The 5,038-nt window shown below is 37.3% G+C and overlaps 1 pseudogene; it reads left to right on the top strand.

Annotated features, from left to right (window-relative positions):
- The first annotated feature begins 3,088 nt into the window (after positions 1–3,088).
- On the top strand, positions 3,089–4,038 carry LOC148851672 (histone H1-like; annotated as a pseudogene).
- Positions 4,039–5,038: the final 1,000 nt, after the last annotated feature.

The raw sequence follows: 5,038 nt of genomic DNA, 5'->3' as shown, positions 1-5,038 counted from the left end.
GATGTTCGGGTTAGGGTTAGGTTTGAAATTCATGAACCCAACTTTACTTTGGGTTGGGTTAGGGTTGACCCCTTAGCCAACCCGACCCAATAATACTATAACCCCCACCACATAGTATCATGTATTTCTTTTAAGATAATCACTTCACTTAATCCTAATAAGAAAGACTAAAACCTTAATAATATTATTTTATGTTTTTTTGAAAATTTTGTTCTTCATCTCCTCTATGTTGTTTGTCACCCAAGAAAGATCTATTGTAAACCATAACTCATAATAAACTATAGTTATTTCTAACACTTGTTTTTCTTAATTGTGTACCAAAAAAATAAAATTAAGGGATGGGCCCAAACCGAGCCCAACCCAACCCAAAATTGACATCAGGTTGGGTTGGGTTAGGGTTGAAGGAATTTAGTTAGGGTTAGGGTTAGGTTTGGGTTGGTCAGGTTGGGTTAGGGTTTAGAACTTAGGATTGGGCTAGGGTTGGCATCAACCCGACCTAACCTGGCCCGACTTGCAGCCCTAACTTTGGGGGTAATAAAAGATAGGTACCTTGAACTTTTGAATGCAAAACTTAAGTACCCTAAACTTTAAAAAATAGACACCTGTGATCATTTCTTTACCGATTATTGTAATATATTTTTAAGGGAAAATTCCCGATAGATACCCTATACTTTAGGCTAAGTGCCAATTTAGTAACCGAACTTTAAAACGTGACAATCTAGTACCCAAACTTTTGAAATGCAACAATCTAGTACCTACCATTAATGGACCGTTAGTTATGTATATCAAGTGACCTGATGTGCTATTTAATACTTTTGAAAATGCCAAATTTACCCTTAAAAATAAAACACACTATTCATCATCTTCTTTCTCAAGAAAATGAAATAGAGGCCAAACCAAATTCTCAATAATCCAGTTCAGACCATCATTTCATGATGAAAACACAAAAGCCAGGGCTCACTACTAGCCGCCACCATGGCCAGCAAGAGGGGTGGTGTTCTTACTTCGCCACCGTAGCTGCCACCATGGTCCATGCTTGATGCTCCTGATCAAGAGAGAGAAAGAGAACTACCGCAGAGGCAGAACAGGAACTGTGGAAGAGGAGAGAGAAAAGGGCTCTCGTTGAAATAAACACGAGAGAGACTAGTTATTGAGCTTCCCGTGGCACATCTATAATCGAGAGCTCCTTTAACCACTCAAATGTGCGACGGTAAGACTTGGCTTGCTTTCCCTCATCCTGTGCTGATGTTGTTGTTTCATGATTATCACTTTCACTCACATTTGAGTTTCTTCTATTACTTTTGGCCTTAGTAACAAGTACCCTCGAAGAAACTGTTTCAACTACACTAACTGAACACTTACAACTACTCAATCCACTCTACAGAGTACAAAATGGCAGATTTGGATAATAGCAAGAGCATGATGTAGAAAGGGAAGCAAAAAGCGGCAGAGAGAGCCATATCTGATAAACGTTGGCATAACTTAGTAGAGGGGTCCAATGGCAGTCCACTTGACTTCGCGGACTTCGCAACTAACAAAAGCCTACTACTAATCAGTCTCTTTAAAATAGAATGATCAACTAAACCATTAAAGAGGACTACATCAGGGACGGGACAAATGAGCACTACTGCAACCATCATGAAACCTGGGGAATTGTAACGAAGGATCCTAACAATTTCTCTCAAGTTCTCCAATGCACCTATGGAATGAAATTGTTGATCTAAGCCAAGGCTCCTACGGATACCAGTATCCGCTAATTCCAGCATTCAATAACTCTGAGTCAATTTTACAAGAATGCTCACCAAAGACCTCCATCTTCACCAATATATTCAAAAATTTGATAGTTCTAGTTATATGATTAAAACGGTAATAGGAGACCAAATAGTCTATCGTACTCGCAACAACGAATTTCCATTCCAAAATTCAAATATAACCATCTTTACTCTTTGAGTTTGGAACTGAATTTCAGCAAACAAGAACAAAAAAATGAATGAGCTTTTCTCCATTAAAAATTCTTGACTGTAGCACGAAAAGAATTACAACACAAGGCCAACAAGTCAAAGTTTCCCAACAGTAGAACGTATATGAATCCAATTTCTATAGTTTCCTCTGTAAATCAAAGAGAAAAATTGTAGAGGGACAGGTACCATTCCTTGAGTTTACGAGGGGCAAGCTTTTCTTCTCTATTTTGGCCTCATCAATACTATTTCTACCACCACAGGTACCATTCCTAGTATTATGACGGCTACTATTGTTACAACTCTTGTTTTTGTTCCGACGCTTTAGATCGTCCAACTCAATTTCTGGCATCCGTACTATACCCACTCGGAAAAGTCTCCATATCGTCGATCTCCTGTCCCAATGACTAAAATTCTGACTATCTTAATGGAATCCGGCCAACCTACTATCAGAGCTAACCAAGAGTCGTAAAGGTAGAATCTGGCCCTAAAAGAACACATTGTCGGTTGCACACATTTCTGATTCTATCAAAAGAGAGGCATCCCATGAACTAAATTCAAAGTTCTCTTCGACTTCAAGAACTTCAATTTCCTCACTTAATGCTTCTCTCTGTTAATTTACATAATCTGTAGATCAGAGAGCGACAAGGATTCTGCTTCGTCCTGTTCTTCTACTTCCATATATTTGAATTCTTATGTTTTGTTTTTGGTTTGGTTAGTGGAAAGTTGGGATTGTTGTGCTTTATTAACACATAAGTTTGATAAATTAGATGACTCTTGAAGGGCATTTTTATCTTCAGCCATGACACTTAACTGGTTAACAATGGGTATTAAATTGTCCCATTTTGAAAATTTCCATAATAGATTGTCACATTTTAAAATTCAGGTACTAAATTGGCACTCGGCCTAAAATACACGATACCTATAGGGAATTTTCCCTATTTTCAAATTATTAAAACCATTGCCACCACCTGAAAATCAACCAGCTCTTCTGACAAACTCTGTTTGATTTTCCTTTTTTATTTTATTTATTTTATTTTTTTCACCGGCAGGAAGGTACCCACCGCCGGCCGTCACCAGCAAACCACCGGCAACATTCAACAGGTATTATTTTTACCTCTTCCCTCTACTATATTATATATCTCTTTTTTCCTGTATTTTCCCCCAACCATCCTATATTTCTATATTTCTATATTTCTCATGGTCATGGCGAAGCGAAAGCGATGTATTTTCGTATTATACATTCATATCTTCAGAGTTCGTATCCGTGGTCATTATTCTCTAGTGAAGGTGAAGCTGCGACAGTGGCGGTGGAGCAACCGCCGACTGAGTCTCCAGTGGGAGAGAAGCCTACCCAGCCCGATAGAAGAAGGTGAAGGCCCGGAAAAGAAGCCAAAGGCGGCCAAGGGTTCTCATCCTCTTTATTTCCAGATGACCAAGGAAGCTTTGTTGGCTCTGCACGAGAAAGCACAAGGCTGAAAAACTGTGGAAGAAAAACACAAGGCTATTCTTTCGGCAAATTTGAGGAAAATATTGGCCCTCCAATTGAAAAACTGTGTGGCTAAGGGCAAATTGATCAAAATTAAAGCTTCTTTCAAGTTGTCTGAGTCGAGTAAAAAGGAGAAGGTTGTGAAGGGCGCTAAGGTTGCTACAGGGAAGAAACCCAAAGCCGCTTCTGCCCCTCTAAAGGCAAAACCCGTAAAGAAATCTGATACTACTCCAGAAAGGCCGCCAAGCCCGCGAAGAAGGTTGATGTCAAGAAGGCAAAGAAGGTAACTTCGGCGAAGCTGAAGCAGCCCAAATCAATCAAGTCCTGGTTGAGAAGAAAGCTAGGAAGGCCACCCCCTGATTGAACAAAATCTCTTTTTCTGGGCTTTGCAGTTGGCTCAGTTTGTTGCAGAATTTTGAACAAAAAAGTATGTATTCTGCAAATTTAGATTGTAGAATTTCTCGGCGTCCAGGCTCCCTGTTTCCTTCAGAGTAGTTCAGCTGGTATATCTTGATGATGGCCGACTCCAAGTGATGGTCAAAATCGCCATCGAGAGAACCAGAAGGGGTTTCATACATTAGAAGGGCAAATCAGTCCAAAAATAAATTAGAAGGGTATTTTTGGTATTATCAAATGTTTAACGGACAGAATACTAACGAATGACCTAAGTGTCTATTTCTGAAAATTCAGGGTACCTAAGTATTGCATTCCAAATTCGAGGCATCTGTTTAATACTATCCCAAAGTACAGGGTATCTACCCTTAACCTTACTCTGTCACACATACATGGTGAAGAATTTTAATCAATTTTTATATGCAAAATTTGCAATCGCAATGAATGCATTTTTGCATCAATTAGAGGTGCCAATTATAATTACAAAAATACATGCAATTTTGAATTAGGTATAAATTTTACATCTGATTTGGATTTACACCGCAAACAAATGAGGTCATAAATGCAAATGGGACAAAAGTACAAATTTTATATCAAATGGGGTCATAGTGTCTAGTGCAAAATGTGCATCACTTTTAATTTTGATCTGGATCTTCAACAATAGAAAAACAAAGTACAACAGGAAAGGAAAATCATAGAAAGACAATACTTTTCAATTTTTGTTGATTCAAATGTTTTTTTTTTTTTTTTTTTCCTTTCTACTAGAAGAGCACGTGCTTGGCACATGTATATAACATTAAAAATATATTGATATTGTATACATTCTAGGTTTGACCAGTTTATCATGTAAAAAAATTAAATAAAATTATTTTCTTTATCAAAAGCAAACGTGGAAAAGATTCTATCGATTATTAAACACTAAACCAATAATCAATCCCAATGCAAGGATTGTTAAAGTCCAAAACTTAAGTGATTTCTAATTTAAATTCAAATTTAAGGTCTTTAAATCTAATTCAGAAAGTTAAAAAGTAATTAATATTTTATTTTTTTTGTATTTTAAAAAAATTGAAGTGGAGTCAGATTAAATTTGAGTCCAATTTCAATCAAATTTGAATCCATGGTCTTCAAATCCAATTGGATTTTGGATGGATTTAGATGCATAGCTCGATCTAATACACATTTCAACTATATTGGATTC

Source organism: Nelumbo lutea, chromosome 5, assembly GCF_056320005.1.
Source record: "Nelumbo lutea isolate HS-2025 chromosome 5, American lotus-T2T, whole genome shotgun sequence".
NCBI lineage: Eukaryota > Viridiplantae > Streptophyta > Magnoliopsida > Proteales > Nelumbonaceae > Nelumbo > Nelumbo lutea.
Note: the sequence above shows the minus strand (reverse complement) of the source record. Positions and strands in the feature narration are given on the sequence as shown.